This window comes from Abramis brama (genome assembly GCF_963993115.1).
Source record: "Abramis brama genome assembly, chromosome: 7".
Taxonomy (NCBI): Eukaryota; Metazoa; Chordata; class Actinopteri; order Cypriniformes; family Leuciscidae; genus Abramis; species Abramis brama.
This window is the reverse complement of record NC_139969.1, coordinates 42,448,283-42,474,061: the sequence shown is the minus strand read 5'-3', so window position 1 is coordinate 42,474,061 and position 25,779 is coordinate 42,448,283. Positions and strand designations below refer to the sequence as shown.

Below are 25,779 nucleotides of genomic sequence, written 5' to 3'. Positions count from 1 at the left end.
TTTGTCTTAAATGTAATTTATTAAGTTGATTTTAATTTAAGTATTTTGCCTTAAGAAAAAAAACAACAAAAATAAATTATGCAATAAGGAATTTATTTTTTTATTAGAACTTGTTTGTGGCTCCCACAAGAAATTGGCTGATACAAATACAAATTTATATTATTTCCCCTTACATGGATTTAAAGGGTTACTTCACCCAAAAATGTAAATTCTGTTGTTGATTACTCACACGAAATCTGAGATATTTCTGTCCCTCCATTGACAGCAACACAACTACCGGTACCACTTTGACGTTTCAGAAAGACTGCAAAATATCCATATTCAAAATAAATATCTGAAATTTCATATCCCCATGTGAGGGACCAAGAGGCAAGATCAAGGAACACAAGCTTTGCAAAAGAAAATGGGTCTTTATTTGAACCCAAGAAAAAAAATAACTTTACAAACTCATAAACTTCTTACATCAAAAATAAACAAACAGAAAATGAGATCAAAACAATTAGACAAAAAAAACAAACAAACAACTAAAACTACTGACCTGCTCAAATGAACAAAGCAACAGCTTATAAAGGAAAGGATGGGCCCATTACAAATTAAGAGGGGAAACAATTCAACTTTACATTCAACATATAACCATAAGTAAATCAAAATCAAATCAAACAAAGGTATACAATAAATAAAGATAAGGAAAGCAAAATGTAATCAAATATCATAAATGTACAACTAAATAAATCAATTGATAAAGACATTAACATTCCTTCCTCCCCCGGGCAATTTCAGCAAATGGTATGTTCGGGCGGAACCAGTAACGCTTAAATTCTCTGTTCCTGCCCGGACTCTAATCCTTGTTACGCCAGGATGCGGCTGCAGCGGACCATGTCTGAAGTTCATCACGGTAAACTTAAACTCAAAATAGAAACAAATATAAATAACATATACAACGTAACTAATTTGTGTGCACTTCAAATCAGCAACAATGTATATAAAATGTGCTGTAAATGTAAACATATGAAAACCTAACAATAAAGAAATAATTAATATTGTTTGTTTTGTGTGATTTATTATAATCCATCATTATCCTGAACAAATGAATATGAATGACAAAAGAAGTTTAAATAAAGAGCATTCTTAAATGTATATCCTAAATGTATGCATATTGGCGTGTGTGCTTGTGTGTGCATGTGTGTGCATCCACATTACCGCTCTTGTGCGGCCACCACTCAGGCCGTCACATTTCCCCTCCCTTCAGGAATCTCGCCAGTAGAGCGGGATAGGTAGTCAGCAGTAACGTTGACTTTACCAGGAACATGTTGAATCTTGAATCTGAAGGGCTGCATGGCGAGATACCATCTTGTAATCCTTCCATTAGAATCCTTCATTTTCTCCAACCACTGCAATGCTCTATGATCAGTCTCCATGGTAAACTCACGGCCTAATAGATAGTATCGCAAGGAATCCAACGCCCACTTTATGGCTAAACACTCCTTTTCCACCGTTGAATAACGTACTTCTCTTGGAAACAGTTTACGACTGATGTAAGCCACTGGCTGTCGGCTCTCTGGTGGTCCTTGCAATAGGACGGCTCCCACTCCCCTCTCAGAGGCATCAGTCTGTACAATGAAAGGACGACTAAAATCAGGATTGTGTAGCACAGCACTAGTTGTCAAAGCTCCCTGGATGTCCCGGAAGGCTTTCGATCTCTCCTCAGTCCACTGCAATTGGTTCGGGCAACGTGCCCCCACCATGTCCGTTAATGGAGCAGCCCTGCTGGAAAAGTTAGGGACAAAGCGATGGTAAAATCCAGCCATACCCAGAAATGATCGCAGGTCTTTACGTGTCTGGGGCACCACACACTTCTCCAAGGCTTGAACTTTCTTCACCTGCGGTCGCACAACACCCTGGCCAATAACATAGCCCAAGTATTCAGTCTCTTGTTTAGCTATAGCACACTTGGTGGGGTTGACAGTTAGGCCGGCATTCTGAAGACGCTGCAAGACTTCTCTGAGATGCTGCACATGTTCCTCCCAGGTGTTACTGTAAACGACAATATCGTCAAGATATGCAGCAGCAAAAGGTAAACCACGTAATACTTGATCTATTAACCTCTGAAATGTCGCCACGGCCCCATGAAGGCCGAAAGGTAACACCTTAAAATGGAAAAGGCCCCTTGGTGTTCTGAATGCAGTCAAGGGCCGCGAGGATGGAGTCAGTGGAATTTGCCAATAGCCTTTGGAAAGGTCCATTGTTGTGAGATATTTGGATTGGCCCAAACGATCAATTAGGTCACTTATGCGAGGAGTAGGGTAGGAATCAAACTGTGATACTGAGTTCAGATATCGAAAATCAATACAGAACCTTATACTCCCATCCTTCTTTGGCACAAGGACTATGGGGTGACACCACTCACTGTTCGAAGGTTCAATAATGCCCAAGCGGAGCATAAGGTCTACCTCCTCCTGCAAGGTCACCTGGAATCTTTCAGGTATCCTATAGCTCTGGCGTTTCACGACAGCATCAGGTTTCAGTACTACACCATGTTCAATCAAGTTGGTAAACCCCGGATATTCAGAAAATACCTTCGAAGTGAAGAGAACTTGTACCTGTGACTGCTGGGAAGCTGTTAGATGATCTAACCCGATGTCTCCAGGAACTGGCTGCGGCAGATACTGCTCATCGGATTCTTCCTCTTTTATACAGCGAATCATCAATGACTGTGACTTTTCAGGACGAGGAACCCACTCTTTCAACAGGTTAACGTGCAAGACCCGACTAGATCGATCTTGACCCGGCATACTGATTTCATAAGTCGTAGGACCCAGGCGTTTCTTGATCTCATAAGGACCCTGCCATTTTGCTAGCAGTTTACTCTCTCGACTAGGCAACATGACAAGTACCTTTTTACCGACCTCCAGATCTCTTTCTCGAGCCAGGGGGTCATACCAGGTTTTCTGCTTTCCGCTGGCTTCCGCCAAGTGATTCTGAGCCAAAACAGTCATCTTCTTCAACCGTTCCCTCATTTGCAGAACATAGGCGACAACACTGGTAGGCTCTTTCTTTTCAGGACTCCCTTCCCACATCTCCTGGAGCAGAGCCAATGGGCCCCTGACATCACGGCCATACAACAGCTCAAAAGGAGAAAAGCCTGTGGAAGCTTGAGGGACTTCCCGATAAGCGAATAGAAGGTAGGGCAACCATTGATCCCAGTCTTGACCAGTCTCACTGACAAACTTCCTTAACATCTGCTTCAAAGTCTGGTTGAATCGCTCACTCAACCCATCCGTTTGGGGATGATAGGGAGTAGTTCGCAGACTCTTAATTCCTAAGAGCTGGTAAACCTGCTTCAACAAGGTAGACATGAAATTAGTGCCCTGGTCGGTTAGAATTTCTGCTGGAAATCCGACCCTGGAAAACAACTGGACCAAGGAAGTAGCCACGGGTTTCGCCTTCACAGATCTTAACGGAAATACCTCTGGGTATCTGGTGGAGTAATCCGTTATTACCAGCATGAAACGGTTCCCTGAGCGACTCCTCTCCACTGGACCAACGACATCCATTCCAAGCCTCTCAAACGGAGTACCAATGATAGGAAGTGGTTGTAGTGGTGCTCTTGATGGACGTCTGAGGGAAACCTTCTGACACACAGGACAGCTTTTACAAAATTGGGCCACATCTACTTTTAAACCAGGCCAGAAAAAACACTTTTTAATTCTTGCAGTAGTCTTGTTTTTCCCCAGGTGGCCAGCCCAAGGAATCGAGTGACTTAGATGTAACACCATCTCTCGAACACACTGTGGAACCACAAGTTGTTTCTGGACCCCGATCTCTCGATAGAGTATTCCCTTCGTTATCACATATCTGGCTGTACTGTCATCTAGAGGCTTCTCTCCTACCTCTGCAGCTCTAGCAAAGCACTCTGTGAGAGTAGCATCTTCCTGCTGCATCTGAACGATGTTGGTGGGCACCTGGAAGTTCACAGGTAAGTCACAGGCCATATTTTCAGACACTGTATGAGCAGCATATTTTACCTTTTCTGGTCTTTTTTCTCTTCTAGTCTTTCTCCTCTTCGACACCCCGGTCTCAATCTCTGCATTGAAGAAAGGTAAAGTACTTAGTTGGTGCTCAATCCCCTCTGACTGGTTGGCCTTTGCTCTGGTCACCACCATGTTACACTGTCGAGTCGGATGCAACAACTCCAGCAGCACTGGTATATCTCGACCCAGAATCACAGGGAAAGACAAGTCATCAGCCACCCCCACCTTCACCAGATAAGTCTGCTCTTCTATTTTGACATAAACATTGGCGGTAGGTAACAATCTCTCGTCTCCATGTACACAGCAAATAGGTAATTTGTTGACTGTGCTGATCAAAGATGGTGATATGAACTTTCTTCTTACCAGAGTCTGATCACTGCCGGTGTCAATCAAAGCAGTCAATTTCTCACCATTTATCTCCACATTTGTAGTTCTCAAAGAGCTTGGGGATTTGGTTACATCCCTCATTGGTACAAAACATAGCTGCGTAAGCTGAGCTGAGATCTTTGGACAATTTGGTTTAGTGTGCCCTTCTTGACCACACAGGTAACATATGGGAGGTTGTTTAGGAGAAAAATTCAATTTGGCTGAAGTAGGTTTCCCCATGTAGGGCTTACCAGACCCCTCCACCTTCCTTTGCTGAAAGTGAGGCATGTCAGAAGAACGGCGATCATTGACAGATTTCCAAGCCCACGGCTTACTCTTTCCTCTGGCTGCAACAAACACATCCGCCAAAGACGCTGCTTCTGCTGCGGTTCTGGGATCTCTCTCTCGAATCCACACCTGGAGTTCAGGGGACAGCATTCTAAGATATTGCTCCAGAATGATGATCTCACTCACCTCCTCCACCTGTTTCCTCTTAGGCTGGACCCACTTTCCAAAGAGTTCTTTGAGCCGGTTATAAAGCTCTATGGGACTTTCCGATGGATCTACTGATAAAGAACGGAACTTTTGTCGATAAGTTTCAGCATTGACATCGTATTTCTTTAGAATAACATACTTCACTTTGTCATAGTCAGTAGACTCATTCACATCCATATTGACATAAGCTGCTCTTGCTTTACCCGTCAGCAAGGGGATTAAATGCCAAACCCAATCAGTTTTAGTCCACCTACAAGCAACAGCAATCCTTTCAAAAGTCACAAGGAAGTGTTCTACATCATCAGTGTTACTCAGCTTCTCCAATCGAGGTGTCTGAGATAATGGTGGGCCTATGTTGTCCCCAACCTGATTAAAACTCTGCCGATGAGCTGAAGCCACGGAGTTTCCATCAGAATCTAAAGGATCCGCATTCGGCCTTTCCCGGGACTCCCGGTCAACATCAGATAAGTGAAGATTAGGAGAGGTGCGTGCTTGGACTTCTATTTGCAAAAGCCCGAACTGGTGCTGAAGAGCCTTAAACCGTCGCTCCTGATCCGCCTGCTCCTGCTGTCTTACGGTCTCCCGACCTTCCGTCCTGACCATATGGGCTCGAAGCAGATTTGCCAACTCAGTCACTGAAACCTCTCTGTCTCCCACTGCCTCGCCTCCTTCAGCTCCTTCAACCATGTCCTGGTCCTCCTCACCCCTTTCTTCCTCTTGCTGCAAGGGAGGAGCCTTAGGCCCACCTTTCTTTAAGGTACGACTCATATTAACAGGGGGAGAAAAAAAAAACAGCCTCGAGGGGCAGAAAACAAAACACAGCTTTGTGTCCTTGACTGACTGAAATATCCCACCGCTGCCACCATATGTGAGGGACCAAGAGGCAAGATCAAGGAACACAAGCTTTGCAAAAGAAAATGGGTCTTTATTTGAACCCAAGAAAAAAAATAACTTTACAAACTCATAAACTTCTTACATCAAAAATAAACAAACAGAAAATGAGATCAAAACAATTAGACAAAAAAACAAACAAACAACTAAAACTACTGACCTGCTCAAATGAACAAAGCAACAGCTTATAAAGGAAAGGATGGGCCCATTACAAATTAAGAGGGGAAACAATTCAACTTTACATTCAACATATAACCATAAGTAAATCAAAATCAAATCAAACAAAGGTATACAATAAATAAAGATAAGGAAAGCAAAATGTAATCAAATATCATAAATGTACAACTAAATAAATCAATTGATAAAGACATTAACATTCCTTCCTCCCCCGGGCAATTTCAGCAAATGGTATGTTCGGGCGGAACCAGTAACGCTTAAATTCTCTGTTCCTGCCCGGACTCTAATCCTTGTTACGCCAGGATGCGGCTGCAGCGGACCATGTCTGAAGTTCATCACGGTAAACTTAAACTCAAAATAGAAACAAATATAAATAACATATACAACGTAACTAATTTGTGTGCACTTCAAATCAGCAACAATGTATATAAAATGTGCTGTAAATGTAAACATATGAAAACCTAACAATAAAGAAATAATTAATATTGTTTGTTTTGTGTGATTTATTATAATCCATCATTATCCTGAACAAATGAATATGAATGACAAAAGAAGTTTAAATAAAGAGCATTCTTAAATGTATATCCTAAATGTATGCATATTGGCGTGTGTGCTTGTGTGTGCATGTGTGTGCATCCACATTACCGCTCTTGTGCGGCCACCACTCAGGCCGTCACACCCCAATTGAGTAGTTTACTCCAAATTCATATGGATTAGTTTTTATCTCTTTATTAACTTTTTGAAGCGTTCAAAGTGGTAGTTGTGTAGCTGTCAATGGAGGGAAAGAAATCAGATTTCAATAAAAACATATTCATTTGTGTTCCGAAGATGAACGAAGTCTTGCAGGTTTGAAAAAACATGAAGTTGAGTAATCAATGACAGAATTTACATCTTTGGATGAACTACCCCTTTAAAAACTTTACAAAGAATAACACAATTAAAGAGAATGCTTTGATATACATTACACTCTGTCAAAGCTTGCCCCATATGTAACAGCAGTTTGCATGAGTGTTTTGAAAGACTCGTAATCTACCATATGGACTACAGGAAATGTTATGGTATTGGTGCAAGCACTGACAATTGGGTAACACACAGTGTGGTTTGGCATGTGCTGTAGACAGCAATGGTCAAATTTAAACACTATATTAAACTTCTCCCTTTCTGACACAAGCAGATGCCTGTGAGCTTGCCCAGTCATCCACTGCATTATCTTTGGCACAGACAAGTTTTCTCCTGCTGCTGCGTCTTCTTGTTGTGTGTCTTCAGAAGAAATAAAGAGATGTAATGAGAATTAATGTTTTAGTTTATTTATACTCTTTTACATTGGGAACTACAGTAGCATATTTACACCTGGTTATCAAATAACATAGCACATTATAAAAACATTTTAAGTCCATACCTTCAAGTTCAAGTAGAAAATCTTGAAAGAACTCCATGATTTTTGACTCTTTCACTTGTTTAATCGAACCAATTGGGCTCATCTCTGGGGCCAGGTGGGATAAAATGTAATGGGAGTCAATCTAAACACCAAAAAGAAAAGCATAAAAATGTATTTTAACATTTGTAATTTGTGACAATACAAAAAAAACCCTAAAATGCTCAAAACAGAATTTCTACATACTTTGTCATCATATCCTATGACAAAGAGATCATGACACTCCTGTGGCTTTTTCTCAGGCACGGCGCCAGGATTTTTTCTCTACTGGTGCTAATGGGGAGCTGGACCGATACGTGGGGGTGCTAAGAAAACAATTGATTTTCATTACTTAAGTTACTCTATAATATAGAGGTTCTCGTTTTTTCAATAAAAGCAGCTATGATACACAGCACTTTAACTGGATTTGGCCAAAGAATAGTCAACAAAATAACTAAGCCTAAAATTAAAAACGTTAAATAAAAAAATAAAAAACGTTATCCAATCACTGCTTAAAAAATATTGACTAATAGCCTACTGTTATATTAACTGTGCGTATACATAATATAGATTTTAATAGCTTGATGCTCTTTAAATATTTTGTTACATTATTAAAAGTTTCGGTGCATAGGACAGACCTATCCGCGATCGCTCTCCATGGTTCTGACCAAAGAAGAGCGCTTTGGAATCTCCATTACGCATCATACGCATCATACCTGGGCTGCATTTTCCGATAACATTGTCTCTTAGCGCGCTACGAAGACTCTTAAGGTATAGCTTAACTAAAGGTATACTACCACTAAAGGTACATCATTGCTAGGCGTCTTCAGGGCTATCATCCACTCGCGAGGCAGAGGCGCTGAGAGGCAGAGGCGCTGGCGCCCTCCTAGCAACGGCGCTGTTTTTGGTAAAACATGATTTTGACGACTTCATTAAGTTTTGTTTTATAGAAAACTCTTTTTAAAAGATTTTCGTTTTGTATAAATTGTATCTTAATTTTGATCAATGTTTTATCAATCAATTGCCCGTATTTAATGAATAAGAATCAAATATATAGCAGACAATGTAATAAGGAGCCGGCACGATCACTTGCATTGCACGTGAACCGGAGGGCGCCGAAACTCAGCTTGTGCCTCACAGATTTAAGAAATATAGGCTATATATTACAGAAAGTTTGAAATGTCTACTTTTAAACGAAAATATTCAAACCCAAATAAATAGGCTACTCTCTGATTATGTAATCCAAATGAAATGTGCATTTTCTCTCTGGCATTCATGGCGAGTCCGCATCGTCAACTTCATCTTTGCAGCGACACAGAAAACACCAGTTTATTACTAAACAATTAAATGTCTCCTTGCTAATTTAGACACATTCATAATCATTACTTTAACCGGTTCTTTGTGGCAAGTTTTATGCGTGCGGCTTATTATCCTGTAGTCTAGCCTATTTAATTAAATTAATATAAAGGGGCGATTTGTCCACGAATGGCTTAAATGAACAACTAGCCTACTAGTCGACTAGAAAAAAAAATTAGTCGGAGGTAGCCCTTATTCCACATATTTTCGAACCAACAGGCCATTCTGTGTTGGGCGAGCGACCGTGAGAGGAGCGGAATATTCAGAAATGCGCTCTCCGCTCACGAGCTCTGATCGGAACAAACCCGAACCTCATTGTCTGCTGAACTTGCGCAGAAACATCAAAATAGACATAGCCAGCTTTTTAAAATTGTTGTTAAAACTAAACATTTAGACTATTTTAGTACAAATTGAGCTTATTGACGATTTTTTATAATTCTTGACAAAATTAGAATTCTTTTTTTTTTTTTCAACAACGCAACGATGAGCATTTACTAGCCTACTTTTAAAAAATGCGGGTCGGGTACAATATTTTCTTTTTCTTTTTTTGCGGTCCGAGTTGCGGGAGGGTTAGTTGAAAACGTCGGTCGGGTGCGCGTTGTTTATACATTGACCCGCGCATCACTGGTGTCTAATTCGGATCACAACGTCAAAAATAGAATTAATAATATACAACGCCACAGCAAGAAAAACAAACACCCTGTACCTGTTAAAAATGAACTGGGCAAAAAACAGCTATTTGTTATGCCGAGTTCTGTAAAAGAACATTGTAATAAACGTAATTTCGCATTGTTTGTAATTTCTTGTTGTTGACTCAATAATAAACTGCAATTTCAGAGTTGGATCTGTTTGTTTGTGTTTCATATTAATATTACATTATGTAAAACGTCCAGCTGTTTACGAATCAAAATCCGGACATATTGTGATGCATGTATGAATTATCATGTTAGACTAAGTTAGTAATGTAATAGCCTCTATAGAGCCCGAATTTGCTTTTATATAAGTTAACCTTGTTTACGTTACTTTACGACCGGCAACATATCATGACTGCACACATATAACGTTACTTTACTGTAAATCAAAGATTTGACGATGGATTATGAAGCTTTAGTACCTCTGACCGTGGCGATTATATTAAAAAACTTAGGCTACTCTCAGCAATGGTGAGATCTTGCCGGATCCCTATACAATAATACCTGACGATCTTTGGATTGTGGATGACAAGAAGTGGCCAGCAATTGTATGGCCTGATATATATAATTATCTAATTCAGACACCAAGTGTGTATACAAGAGAAATGATTAGAGCGTACAAATCCATTGATGCATACAACTACGTGCTATGTGGTCATGTGGTCATGTGCAGATTTTTGCGTGTTGAGGTCAGATGTAGCCTACTCCGGTACGAACTAAGAGCGCGGGTCTTTTGCCCCCTGGTTGCGTGGGCTTAACTGGGGCTACACAGATTTTTGACGGGGCTTTAGCGCCCCCTAGCCCCGGTGTAGCGCCGTGCTTGCTTTTTCTGCATGACTTTGATTAGATCGTATATCTCAAGGCCCTCACGCAGTTGTTGCAGCATTGGGATGCGTTTTGTAGTAATATGTAGAGCAAGAGCTCTGGCAAAACAATAATAAAGACAAAAATAAAACATTAAAATGCTTCAAATTTAAAAACAGGGCATTCAAAACAACAAAGCAAATTATACAATTTATTTGCATAATTTAAATGAATTCCTTTTTGTTTAAAGAACAATTATAATGTATGAGTCTGTATATATAGAAAGACTTATGAGAAAGACTCATAGTTCCCATCAAACAAGTCTATAATTGCGAGTGTGATATGTAAGCAATAAGGTAGGAGAGGCTGTGCTGTATCGTGAATAAGTCACGGCTGAATGGCGTTGTTAAGTGCCTGCAACCCCTTCAGCCGTGACTTATTCCTGATACAGCACAGCCTCTCGTACCTTATTGCTTTTAGAAAACGGTTTCCACACAATACAAATATTAAAGCAGAACAATATTTATCTATGCAACTATCATGAAGTAAAATCACTTAAAGCCTTCCTTCCACTGGAAAAAATAGTCCCTGACCGTAAACAGCAACAGAAGTTACATACATTATTTCGCCAATAGATGGCGGCAAAGACTGTCTTATGAATGAGTCAGTCGGTAGAGAAGACTTTTATATTGAAAAGACTCAAACGTGTGATCACAGAGAAGGAAGACGCAACTGACAGATGACTATAGGCACAGAAAACTCCATGACTGTTAAATGGACAAGATATCACAGTGGACTGATTTTTTTTTTTTAAATTATGAATATAGGACTGACCTGAAGGAAAATGCTATGTCTACTGTAAATGCAGGTACCCTCGCTTACTCGATCTCTCACAATACTCTAGCTTCAATGGAACAATATCAATGAGATCAAACATGTTTTTAAGTTGCTATGTGTGGTTGCTAGGGGTGTTGTGTAGAGAAAAATGGAATCGTTGGGCGAAGCGGTCATAGCCGTGTTTTATCGTGAATAAAACCGATATTGACCAATCAGAATCAAGGACTAGAACTGACCGTTTTATAATGTTCAATTTCATCTGCTTTAAAATGTACCATATTACAACTCAGTAGGGGTGGGAGAAAAAAATTGATTCTCTCTCCAACGATTCTGGATCGATTCTGAAAGAGCTTAGTTTTTAACCAGATATCCGATGACGCCGAGTTTGCTTTAGAAACACCCGTAATCTGCTTTCTTCCAATTCCTCACAGACACACATACACCAATCAAACTTTCCGTAAAATAATCTTTCATAAGTTCGGAAAGGTTGAAGCGAATTACAAGGACATTCACAGGCTTCATTGCACCGGATGCGCTGTGAGAGACGCACGCTTTGTTTGATGTTACGTTACACTTGAAGCGTGCTGTCTCGCCTTTCGTATTTTCCTTACAAATGCTCTACGAAGTCATCATTTATGTGGTTTGGAATGCAGTGGACTTGTATGTTTAAAATATGAACCTGACTAACAGAAGGCTGCTTTCAATTTCAAATGCTGACGCGTGCTTTGTTTGTGTTGACTGCTCGCGCATGCGGCTGTGCGACTCCGTGTAAGTGGTTTAATATACTTGTGCAAAATTAACGTAAACACAGCCAGTTATGTCTTAAGGGATTAAACGGACAGGACAAACCACTTTACTTCTTATATTTCAAAAGAGATCCGTGCGTGAATGCAGATCTCCACAGTCTATGATGTCATAGTAAAAAAACAACAGTAAAGATGAAGAAAAATCACTCACAGTTCTTGAATGGAAAACGTTGATAATCTTAAATAGGCTACTGAAAGCACTATTTGTTTGTTTGTTATGTTTCTATGCTCCTCTTTATTATTTGCTACTTACGTGTATGTTTTGAAGTTATATTAGTTTAAAATTCTTAACATACAACTGTTTAAAAAAAAATAATAATAATTTGTAAATGTCATTAACATACTGTGAATCGTTTTTTTGAATCGAGAATCGTTTTTGAATCGAATCTTGAGCCTAAAAATCGATATCGAATCGAATCGTGACATTTTCTGAATCGTGCACCCCTACAACTCACCAGGCATTGTAATTCTGTTAAGTGTTGATACTTAATGTAAATGAACATAACCTTTTTTCTCAGTGCTGAGTCTGACATACCTCAATATGCTTTCCTTGTGGTCAGTGTTGATCGGTCCAGTGTAGCCACAGTCCAGGATTTGTTTTGTGAAGTTGGACAGGTCAGATGCATCTTCAATCTACAAGTAAAATTTTACCTTTAATAAATATTAAACTGCATGATTCACTGCTGATTTTTAAAGCAAAACCAATTTGTCAGTGGCTTTATAACATGATAACAGCAAACTAATTTCCTTATGGATAGAGAACTTGTATCTAATGAAATGAAGTCAACCAGACCTACCATTTTGATTAGTGGTGATATCTCTGTGTCATGTACACCATCCCTTTTGATGTTACCGGTAACAAGGTATTCGTAACACCACTCTTGCATAAACCGTGGTGGCGGTCCTCCTTGCGCAATGCTCACAGCAAATATTTCACCTGCAACTCTAGAAATATATACTGTTTTATATATGGACAACAGTTCTTGGCACTAATATAGAGAGGGGTACACGTGTATAAATGAATGTTTATAGAAGTACTATTATGTTACTTCAAATAAAGAAAATAAAAATATGTATTTACTTAGGCAAATTCAAACTTTTCTTTCTTCTACAGGATTTTTAAAAAAATAATGTTTCATCTGACTTGGGTATATTATAAAATACAGTTGAGTTTTAAAACTCATTGATTTTTATTATGTGGACAAAAACAGCTGAAACTTTCTTCAAAATATCTTTTCTCCTGCAGAAGACATAAAAGTTTGGAATACCACCCTCATGGCATACCAAACTTTTCTTTCATCAATGATTTAGAAGGAATTGTTTGAATATAAAGTTAACCCAAAATCCAATGGCAAGACACATACTTGAACAGCTCATTGTCCAGATCATTGAGGGAGTACTAAGGTGTTTTTCCTTTCTTCGCATCACCTTCAAAGAGACGTTTTTCAATGCCAGCAACCATTGCTAAATCCATAAAAAAAAGATTAAATATCCTTAGGCTAGGCAGTTAGGGGCATTGAAAAAAACAGTACAACTGTGATATTTCAGATACAGACTGTATTTTTAGAATAATGAAATCTAGGAATATTTTTAAAAAAAATTTACATGTCAACTAAGTGTATGATTAAAGCAAACTACCCACTGGACAGAAATTCTTTCCTCAGTGCCCCTGTGTCAACTCCTGGCTCTCCCAGGAAGATGATTTTCAAGGGATTGACTGGGCTTCCCATTTTTTGACGTTTCCACAGCTTCAGACCTCACTCAACCATGTTGTCTCGTGACACACAGATTTCAAAGGTCTTTGTGGTATTTATCTATGCTGCTGCATGACGAATCACCCCCCTCACTGAAATAAATATATTTATAAAACGGTTAGTTCCAATCCTTGATTCTGATTGGTCAATAGCTGTGCTTTATTCACGATAAAACACGGCTATGACCGCTTCACCCAATGGTTCTATGTATCACTACACAACACCCCTAGCAACCACTCTTAGCAACTTAAACACATGTGCGATCTCATTGATATTGTCCATTGAAGCTATAGTGGAGTGTTGTGAGATCGAGAAAGCGAGTGTAAAGTTACCTGCATTCACAGTAGACATTGCATTTTCCTTCAGGTCAGTCCTATATTCATAATAAAATATTCCGTTTGAATGTCCGCTGCGATATCTTGTCCTTTTAACAGTTAACCGTTAAGGGGTTTTCCCGTGTCATCTGTCAGTTGATCTTCCTTCTCCGTGAAAACAAGTTTGAGTCTTTTCAATATAAAAGTCTTCTCTACCGACTGACTCATTCATAAGACAGTCTTTGCCGCCATCTATTGGCGAAATAATGTATGTAACTTCTGTTGCTGTTTACGGTCAGGGACTATTTTTTCCAGCGGAAGGAAGGCTTTTAGTGATTTTACTTCATGAAAGTTGCATAGATAAATATTTTTCGGCTTTAATGTATTGTGTGGCAACCGTTTTATAAAAGCAATAAGGTACTCGAGGCAAGTGCTGTATCGTGAATAAGTAACGGCTGAAGGGTTACTCCACTTCGCGTCGTGCCTAACAACGCCCTTCAGCCGTTACTTATTCACGATACAGCACAGCCTCTCGTACCTTATTGCTTACATATCCTTTGCAATTTACTTTAAGAGCAATGATAATTTACAGAAGCAATGAACATAGTCAGATAGGTTACCATGAGATATGATCCAAATCAGAGCAGGGTATTTTTTCTGGCACTCCATCTGGACTAATGTAAAAAAAAAAAAAAACATTTATATAACAATTCATGTATATACTCAGGTTTTAAACATTTCATCACTTTTAAACAGTTTCAAACACTTCAGCAATAGTGTAAACAAAGATTAAAGAAATATTATACCCATAGATGATCACTCAACATGCCATTCGCCCAGAGAAACACACAATGAATTTTATGATTTTTTTTATAAAGATTTTTTTTTTCCCAAGGAGAATAATATATGGATATTATATGAATATCTACATATCTGTGAATATCTGGCCAGATTTAATTTGGTCTATATTGTGAGTAGTTTAATTAATAAGTGGTTCAAACCATATTTAATCAATATATGGTTTAATTTGAGAGTGAATAAATAATTACTTTTTGACTTGTTCATCATACAGTGATCATATGGATTCAGAGAACAAAAGTTATAACTAGGTGTTATTTTAAAGGGATACTCCAATTTTTTTTATATTAAACTATGTTATTCCCTTAACTAAGACGAGTTGATGCATATCTCTCTCATCTCAGTGCGTGCACTTAATCGCTCTGGCGCGCGGCGACACTTTGATAGCACTTAGCTTAGCCCAGTTCATTCATTAGGATCCAAACAGAGATGAAGTTAGAAGCGACCAAACACCTCCACGTTTTCCCTTTTTAAATACAGTTATACGAGTAGTTACACAACCAAGTATGGTGACACAAAATATAACGTGGCGCTTTTCTAAGCGGGTAAAAAGGATAACTATAATGTATGGCGGAATAGCACTTGGGACTCGGGAGCACTTCGACTCGGCGCAGTAAAAAGTCACGTTGGTTCTAATGACAGAAGTGAGAGGGAGAGGGGGAGAGGATTTTTCAAGCGTGACTTTTTACTGTGCCGAGTCGAAGTGCTCCCGAGTCCCAAGTGCTATTCCGCCATACATTATAGTTATCCTTTTTACCCGCTTAGAAAAGTGCCATGTTATATTTTGTGTCACCATACTTGGTTGTGTAACTACTCGTATAACTGTATTTAAAAAGGGAAAACGTGGAGGTGTTTGGTCGCTTCTAACTTCATCTCTGTTTGGATCCTAATGAATGAACTGGGCTAAGCTAAGTGCTATCAAAGTGTCGCCGCGCGCCAGAGCGATTGAGTGCACGCACTGAGATGAGAGAGATATGCATCAACTCGTCTTAGTTAAGGGAATAACATAGTTTAATATGAAAAAAAACGGTGCAGTATCCCTTTAAGCTTTATTGCGAGTCACTATTACTATTACCTTTCTCCACAAAGGCTGGCATGCAATTCTAAGTCAGAAACTGGAAAGGTTCCTAAGCATATTGGGCACCGGGTCTCAAGTGCCTAAAAGTTAAAGACAAAATGTTTGCAGGGCCAATTTTTTTAGAAGTAACTGATAATTTACAATGGCTACGTTTACATACAACCAAATAATCCATTAGTAATCTGATTGAATTGGATTTTTCGTTGTTTCATCAGTCCATCTTTCATACTCATCCACAGATGCTTTATTTTGGGCGTTTTTAATGTTTGATAAATATAAGCAGCACGACATAACAGTTCATGTGCTCATCGTCTCCTAATCATAACCCGATCAATATTACGTCTGCTCTTTAAAACAAAGAAAAGAAGCAATATAGGAGAATTGTATGTTCAAACAGCAGGAAACACTAAATATTCATGCAGTGAGCGCATTTTAAATAATCAAAATTTGAAGCTTGTGGCATATTAACACACACATCAACCTGATCACTTTATGTATCGCTCATGTAAACTACGTTCAGATTCAATCAATCAGAATGACTTCGTTCCAGTTGAAACAAAAGGCGTCATGTAGCCAATGTTAAATTTAGCTTTTGCTTGTGTACCTCCTGAGGGTGATGTATAACATTAGATGATGTTGCCTCCTCTATAAACACCAAATCTTCTTCCTGCAAAGAGAAAAGAAAAAGACAATTTCTATTGTCAGCGGACAGTTCTTAAAGATAGTAACCTAAAGCCTACACAACATAGTTTTACCTCAATTTCAGAGTTTTCTGAGTTTTGCATGCTGTCACACTGGTCAACATGCAAAGCCAGTGTCTGAAGTGGCATCAGAGTCTTGCATTTTTTACAAGTTGCCTTTGGCATTCGGGCAAATTCAGGTGCATCTGGTGGCAGTGGTGTCATATCAAGTTCATCCTGCAATGGCACGACGTACAGCAAGTTCTTCCCACCACTATAGAAGCACTTTTGATCACTGATCCTGTATACCCCTCTGCCTCCAATGGTATTACAGATATTCTTCTCCTTCCATTCCCACCTATATAAGCAAGTAACACAACAACTGATAAAGAGAATAACTTTACAGTATAATGCATTGTTTTCTGTACTGAATGGACTTATTCAGATTAATGAATTTGAACACCAAATGTTGATAAAAGTTGTGAAAAAGCACACCTGCAGCTTTGAAAAGAAGCCACCTGTCTTCCAAATGACTCATTTTTGAGTATGCTTCCCGCAGCAAACTTGATAACTACATTAACGTTAAAGAAAAACCCTTAAAACACAGACACAACAAATAATGCTATTAGAATATGTGTTTGCTTAAGATCGGACTCCTCACCTCGGCATGTGTTGTATCTGATGTTAAGGACAGGGTCCTCTTTCCTAGCCCTGCTTGCATGAGCTCCAGCTCTTCAGATATAGACGGGGTCGTATCGGATTTAGAGCCCAGCAAAGACACAGAACAATCAAAATACTTATGCGCCTTTGCTGGTACTGTTGGCCTGTGACATCTGGCAAGATGTCTTTTATTTTTGCCAGCATTTTTAAAAAATCCAGGAAAAGATCTGCAAATTGTAGAACAGGTAAAACTATTAATGTGCGTGTATTCTGTGTTTATTTTTGAGTAGCAAGAAATACTATGTTTAGCTGCTGCATCCTATGCCAAACTTACATCACTATAAAAAAGGAATGTTTGACTATTCTGTGTAACACCTGAACTGGCCCTTTTAAATAATGCTTGCTATCTAGCCATTTCATGTTCCACAGTAGGTCTTCTTGACTGCTGGATCTGGCTCTGAGTCTGACCCTGCCTTGCATTTTCCTCAGGGATTGCTCTGGCCACCAAGGAAATTAAATGTTGTGCTGCTTCAGTTACAGCACGTTGGTCATACTGCACTGTAAAAAATTATTTCCATGATTTGTTAACACAACATATTTTCTTTTGTCAAATCAACTTAGATGCACTAATGTTGTTCAGATAACAAAACATTTTTAGTTAAGGTTTATTAAACTAATGGCTTGGTGGCAATTCACTGATATAAAATAAAAACATTAGTTGATTCTACTAATAGATAGTTCACTAGACTTCTGAGCCTTAATTTTCCCTGCGCATGCGCCGGACGCCCGGGAGAAGAGTACGACACAGACGACACTTGATTGACTTGAAGGAGAGGGCGCGATTTTCTCCTCAGCTTGACAAGCTAGCTTCTTCAGAAGCAGACGGTTTATGGTAAGTAATTTTAAAATTCAGTGTCTTAATAGACTGGTTTTCTCTAAGGGTAATTTAATTTATTTGCTAGGAAGCGAGAATTCAGAAGAAGGTTTAAATCTGTAATAATTTTGCCTCAGAAATTCCAGAAGTTCCCATTGAGGTTATTTTATATAGTGTTTCTTATCTTTACAGTTTAGTAAGGCTGTTAGTGAAGCGTTTCAACCTTAAAATAATCCCGATAAATAACAATATTTTAGTTATTTTTCATTTTTGTCTTGATTAAACACGAATGCGTATTGCCCGTTTTAAAATATGCATTCAGGTTAAGTTAACGTTACATTTAAGAGAAGGAAACGGCAATAAGTAGGCTAATAGAGATTGAACTGTTAACGTTATACTTATGCTTCTTAAGCAATAAGTGTTCAAATGAATCTTTTTATGTGATATTTCAGACGTGTTGAGCTTTTGAACATGTTTGCCAAGTTACACGACGTAACTTTGTAACACAGCTGAACGGGAAGGCGCCATATTCTTCTAGGCTGTTTATGGTAAGTATTAATCTCAACTGGTTTTGTCTAAGATTAATTTAATGTATTTCCTAGGCGGCAAAAACTCCGAAAATGGTTTAAATTTATTATAATTCTGCATCAGAAATGTCGTCCTCTTTTTTGTTGACCCGTTTCCATTGAGTCCATTTAATATAACGTTAACGTTAGTGGTTTAATGTTAACGTAGTTGCTTTCACACATGAGCCTTTTATACGTTTTTTACATTTCAGAGATTATGTGTGAACGGATCCTAAACATGTTAAAGATGTGAGGAGCAGATGGCCTGCTTTATTTACCCAGAGACAGGTTAGCATTCTTTACTAAAACATGGGTTAACTGTTGCTTTTGTAATACAGCATTGCCTTGCATTATAAACCATCTTTTTTAAACTACCTATTCTAAAACTTAAAACACTTATTTATTTATTTATTTTAATCTTTAGAACCCATTTCTCAATACTTGGGTTACTTTGTCAAAACTCTTCACACAGTAAGCACAACAGTGGTCTATGTGGGTTAAACTGTGGATAATTTATCACTGCTTTGGCACAAAATAAATTCAATGAATATATCTTTCAATTAATCTTTGCATGATTTCTTGTCTCTTACAGACAACCATTACCAAACCTACAGGCCAATCTGCACGTTTGAAAACTGAAAAGGTGACCTCAGTATTGAGAAAATGTGTCCTAGCAATTGTAAAAAAAAAAAAAAAAAAACTGTAATATTCTAATTGTGGGTCTGTCATTTTACTAGATTGCTGCAAAATTTCGACGCATTGTGTCCACCGACATTAAGGCGACCTTTTTCCATGGGCTTGATGAGTAACGAGTAACGGATTTTTGCGGTTGTACCAAGCCAAAGACATTGGAGAACTCAAGACCCTGATTCAGTCTCTTAAGGATGATGTGAGTATATGTTAATTTATTTTTAGAAAAATGGTTCCAGTGTCATATGCCTGATTAATTAAAATTTCCATGCAACAGCATAGGCGTGTTTCCACTATCGGGCCAAAATCGAGCATGCTAGTGCGTGCCAGGGCCAGTCGTGCTTACACTGTCACTTCCAGGGCTTGATCAGGCCTCAAATGGGCTTCCTCGGGGCAAATGGTCAGAGCTTTTTGGAGGTTTTTTATTATATAAAATAAATGTATCATGTTATTTTATCAGGCAACCAGCTAACTTCAACATTTAAGACAATTTTAGCAATTTTCAGTTCAAAACTCACTTTAAGACACCAGCGAGTGTTGCGATTCGATGGAGATTCTGATCACTGTGAAGCAGATATATATTTATATGTGATGCTAAAGGCTACTTATGCTAACCATAGCGATAATAAATACACATGTTTTATGTCTCTTTTTTCCCTTTCCCTTTTTTTCCCATTTGTTGATGCTCTTTTATATGAAATGATAAATACCAGTTTGATTCAGAATGATTGATAAGCACTCCTGACACAAAGTAATAAGTTAATGTCACTGTAACATTTTTATTGTAAAACATTGGTCAAATATTGATACTAGAATCTCAAGTCTTTAAGTAATGGTGGGGTTGTCTGATGTTGTTCTATGGAGCCATGTTAAGGGTGGGTTTGAGGGAATCACTGCAGAGCTACTGGCCTGAAAGTGGAAACGCAACTTGATTTTGGCCTCAGTGCTCGAGGTCCGAGGATATTGGCCCTCTCCCGGCACGCTGTTTGCCCTGGCTTGCACTGGCATGACAGTGGAAAAGTGGCTTATGACTACTAGTTTTTATTTAAAACAATGTTTTTCATTGCAGAGCTTAAACCAATCTAGAAGAGCACTTGTCCTTTTTGGGTTTCCTTACTTCCTTAAAGAGGAACCCTCCAAGTTCATCAAAATTTGTGAGGTATGTAAATATCATGTTTGTTGTAATACAATAAAGTCAGGGCTCAATGCTAAGGATTTTTTTCTACTGGCTATCACAGATACACATATCATAGTATCGATGCTTAAACAATATATCGTCCAGACCAAGAAAAGTCTATTTTTGTGTTTTAAAATATTTTATCAACACATTGCACTTTGTTGGACTGCAAAGCTAAAAGTTTTTCAGTAAAATAATTTGTCACATTATTAGTGTCATATTTGTTTTTTTGTTTGTTTTTTTCTTATGGGGATGGGGTTTGGCCAATGACTTTTCTTTTTTTCAGGGGAGGGAGTCTACCCCATGTAGAATGTAAAGTTCTTTGGAGTAACTGAAATAATTTTAAGCTTTTTTAAACTGACGTAGCCAAGACCTAGCATTATTGGTTTAAAATAATTAAACCATTAAAGAACATTTGCCATTAATTATACTATAGATTAGGGCTGAACGATACATCGAATTTTCATCGTCATTGCGATATGAACTTGCGCAATGAACAATTGCAACTAGGGATGTCCCGATCAGGTTTTTTTGCCCCCGAGTCCGAGTCATTTGATTTTGAGTATCTACCGATACCGAGTCCCGATCCGATACTTCTATAATACATAAAAAAGAATAAAGAAGAGCAAAAAACAGATCCAGGATGTTCCTTATTTTTTATTTAATTCACCTTATTTTAACATTCAACAACTCTGTTAACAAACAGAGCACTTCTGTGAGGTAGCTTGAATAATCAAGTAATAAATAAATTCTTCACTTTTGGACTTAGTGCAACAGTAAATATAAAAAAAGTCTAATATATAAACAAATAGCACCTCAACTTAAAACACCCAGCAGGCATGTACAAAAATAAAAAAATAAAGTGCCACAGTGTTTGCAAAGCCAGTAATGTGCTTTTAGGAACTGCACTCGCCGGTTTCACACTGCACGCGTTAGCAGAGCGTGCAGCGCGTATTTTTTTCGGCACCCATGTTAACAGATTAGAGCATTCACACCGATCGTTTCGGCGCAGTCTATTTTTGCTGCGCCACTTACGCTGAATTAAAGTGATATGCATTGATCATGGCCAAAATACACCGCAGTTTTATCCAAAAAGTGCATTGATGATATCTATTGTGTTTTAAACAGTCAATCAAATGACCAACATCAATTTAAAAAGAAAACAAATGTCCAAAAACAAACTTGTTGCCAGAACAATAAAAACAAAGATGAACCAAAAGTTATATTTATGAAATTATTAATAAAATAAGCTTCTTGACAAGTATTTTCTCTTAAATGTATTTGAAAATGAAATAAAGCAATGCCAACTTATCCATTATAGACTCTGTCTGTACACAACCCGCGGTTCAGCCGCTGCCATTGTGAAAGCAAAACGCGCGTGTCCTGCTCCTGCTCACCATACGCACTGCTCCTGCGCTGCTTACGCTTGCAGTGTGAAACCGGCGTAACTCTGTGCCACCGCATAACTATAGATGTGTTAAATAATAATGAGAATATATATATATACATATATATCCGAGTCCTGATCGGGAGGTAACGTCCGATTCCGATCGAGTCTGAAACCACGTGATCGGGCCCGATTTCCGATCACGTGATCGGATCGGGACATCCCTAATTGCAACAGACAGCCTGACACGATGAATAATGCCTGGTTCAGATTACAAGATTTTTGTGTCTGTTACGATAGTCACGGTGTCAGATTACACGATTTTGACTCTTGACTCGTGTCATGGACAAGAAACGTCAGACTACACGTTGCTTTCCGGCCAGTCATCGCATGTCGTCACACACACACATTCACTCGCACGCACGCACGCACACACACACACACTCACTGTCCCTCGCTCAATCACTCACTTGTGCTCACTCGCGCACACTCGCTCACTCGCGCGCACACACATACACACACACACACGCTCACTCGCACACACACACACTTGCACGCACACACTCGCTCACTGGCGCACACACACACTCACTGTTGCTCGCACTCTCACTCACTCGCGCACACTCACTCTCGTTTAAATACTCAACCCGTCGTAGAGGACCGTTAAAAAATTAAACATGCTAGTCTTTCTGTTGTGATGTCGTGAAGCATCGCAGATGCAACATAGGTTGTCGCCCACTATGACACTATACGAGATGAAACGATCGAATCTTGCGTCCCGACGCCCGTTGTCGTTTATGAATCCCCACAACACCCTACGTCAAACGGATCGTGCCAAAATCGTGTAATCTGAACCAGGCAGGTAATAAACGTTTGAGAATCACGCAAAGAACCTATTAAAGTACTAAGACATGGGAACAGTATAGCTAACATTCACATTTGAATATTTATCGCAAGTCGTATCGTCATCGCAATATTAAACAAAGTTATCGCACATCGCAGCTTTTCCTCATATCGTGCAGCCCTACTATAGATTCTATGGACTATGCAGGCTCGCCTCTGTTTAAAACTCATTCATTGTTAACCTACAAATGCTTTGTAATTTTGTAATTTTATGATTCATAGTAATTTCCCTTTTCTCTTATTAGCCAACTGATGAGGAAGAGGTGGTGAAGAGGATGAATGTTGGACTCTTGGTGGTCACAGAGGAGAACACTGCAAACCTTCTCCCAAAGGAAATAATTGATGTGGCTGTGGTGTTAGAGGAGGAGGATGTGCTTGATGGCTTAAAGGACGTGTCAAATGCCTTTGCTGTACTAATGGGGCTTCTTTATGCTCTGGATATCACTTACCCCAAAGAGGTCAAATATACATTTGAAGTACTCCAAAAAGTGCTCATGAAAATTGGTGGCGAGGCATGTTCGCGGAATAAGGAACAAATTGTTCAGTGTTTAGTGGAAGAGGATTTTACTCTCCCCTACTCACACGCACTGACATTCTGACTTGATGTTTTTATTCATCAACTTTGAAGACAAAATCTCAGAAACAAATATAACTCTTTGCTAGCTCTAATGAAAAGGAGAAAATAATTTTGTTCAAAGATATGCAACTTCAATGTAAGTGTTTATTTTTTATATATGCCGCATCTTTCTCACCTTTTTTACCCCTGACCTGTTTTCATGCCTGATAATTGAAGTAATCCATGTGACTCCAGTAGATTAAGCTCAAGTTTATGAAGTGAGTGCTTTGTTTGCACAAAAAAAAACATGAATGTGCGTTGAAGATTGATAGATTAATATTTTGTAAATATTTTTATTGTTGCACTAAGCACTCACATCGCTTCATAAACTTAAGGGTTAAACCACTGGAGTCACATGGATAACTTCTATGATGTCTTTATTACATTTCTGGGGCTTGAAAGTGGTAGTTGCATAGGCTGTCAATGGATGGACAAAAAGCTCTCAGATTTCATTAAAAATATCTTAATTTGTGTTCCAAAGACAAATTAATGTCTTACAGGTTTGGAACGACATGAGGGTGAGTAATGACAAATTTCATTTTTGGGTGAACTATCCCTTTAAATGCTGTTTGAGAGATGCTCTTTATTATTCGTTGAGATTTGTTATGAATAGTGGCCTGATATTTTGTGGTTTGCTTGTCAACAGTTTTCTCATTTCATTCACTTTATGAGGTTGTACATACTCGCATACTCCATACTTGTATTGTTTTATTGAACAGACAAAATATTGTTTTGAGCAAATGATTTTCATGTGTAATGTTCATTAAATGGGTTTTTTGTTTTTAATTCTATTACACTTAATTCAAGCTGATGTTAATGTCATCACACTGACATTTGTTTATTCTCACACATGCTTGACATTTATAGCAGCAGCTTGTATCCTGTTGCTTTAATGTATTTTTTTTCAAACAGCAGTTAATTCTGTCATAGGCCTACTAATTTATACTAAGATATACTTGTCAGACAATTCAATGAATTAATATTTTTGTGAATGTTATAATAAATGTTAAAGTTATGGTTTATTTGTGCTCTGTTATTTCAGAATTTGTTTTAACAAAAAAGCTTTTGTCATGTTAAGTTGTGTTGAAGTTGACTTAACTCATGAAGTTGACTTAACTCATAATTTTAAGGCAACCGTGTAAACTTCTTGGTTAATTGTTACAACAAACTATATGTAGTTAAGATTACGTTGAGTTAACTTAAAATAGTTTGTTCATATAATATTGAATTAAGTTGAGTGAATTTAAATTTGTAAGTTAACTTAATCCCTTTGATTGCTTGAATAAGTTGATACAATATTTAATCCTAAATTATGACAACAAAATCACTTGTTGTAAAAACTCACATTTTTAGTTTCAATGAACTCAATTTTAAGGCAACCAGGTAACTTACTTTTTTTAGTCAAACTAACAAATCATTTTTTACAGTGTGGGGAAAAAAGGTTTAGGTGCAAAACACTAATATTATAATACTGAGCAAAACAAACTGTCATCTGATTAATTTGTAGAAATAAGCTAATAGCTTACCTGTGGTTGTGATCTGCCTGTTTGGTTTTCAATTCTGCCATTAAGTAAAAAAAGAAAAAAACTCAAATTCAATGTAAAACATACAATAACTATATGCAATACACTATGAAAATAAAAAAAACAATCCATGTGGCTAGATCAATTTACACACACACACACACTCACTCTACCAGTGACTTTAGTGCACGCTGATTGGCCGAACACACGCGAAACTCTAGCACCCGCCATAAAAAATAAATAATAAATAAAAAGTCGTGTAAATACATATTATAGGGATCTCCCAATCACGTGACTCCTAGCCGCGTGTCAGCCATTTTGACAGAATACATCCGTCAACAACATATTGCAATACAAGTATTGCGATTCGATTCTGCGATATATTGCGATTCATGTCCCCCATATTATTCAAGGCATTACAAAAAATGAGGAAAATAGGACTGCTCAACTCACTTCAAATGTCACATTAAATCTGTGAACATCTTCAATGCTTTACAGGCTTTAATGTGTTGCTTCTTTGACGGAATTGTTAAATAAACACTAGCTGCTACATTTTTTTATTTCAATTTTCAAAACAACCCCCCAACCACCACAGTGGTAAAAAACTGCCACTGTCAAAGCCCTATAACACGAAAGTAAAAGAGATCATTTTATAATTAGCCTAAACAGGGCCGTTTCTAGGCATAGGCAAACTAGGCGGTCGCCTAGGGCGCAAACAGCTGGGGGGCGCCAGTGAGAGCCCCCACCACACCAATAGATTTTTTTCTCGCCCAAGCGAGTGGAAGAAAAACCTTCTTTTTTTTACATTTCCGATAATGGAGCGTATATTT

The 25,779-nt window shown here is 38.4% G+C and overlaps 1 protein-coding gene and 3 long non-coding RNA genes across 4 annotated transcripts in view; 2 read left to right on the top strand and 2 right to left on the bottom strand.

Moving 5' to 3' along the window:
- LOC311087311 (uncharacterized protein) overlaps positions 1-25,779 on the bottom strand; it is a 595,635-nt gene that overhangs the window by 503,747 nt on the left and 66,109 nt on the right. The window lies entirely within an intron of this gene.
- Positions 16,527-17,370, bottom strand: LOC311087378. Its single transcript, XR_014607248.1, has 4 exons — positions 17,215-17,370; positions 17,049-17,124; positions 16,629-16,911; positions 16,527-16,540 (listed from the first exon to the last, which is right to left on the bottom strand). It is a non-coding gene; the product is annotated as an uncharacterized lncRNA (long non-coding RNA).
- Positions 18,466-19,278, top strand: LOC311087393. The gene is made up of 3 exons (XR_014607263.1): positions 18,466-18,635; positions 18,866-18,941; positions 19,246-19,278. It is a non-coding gene; the product is annotated as an uncharacterized lncRNA (long non-coding RNA).
- On the top strand, positions 19,399-24,435 carry LOC311087380. The gene is made up of 3 exons (XR_014607250.1): positions 19,399-19,542; positions 20,413-20,502; positions 23,056-24,435. It is a non-coding gene; the product is annotated as an uncharacterized lncRNA (long non-coding RNA).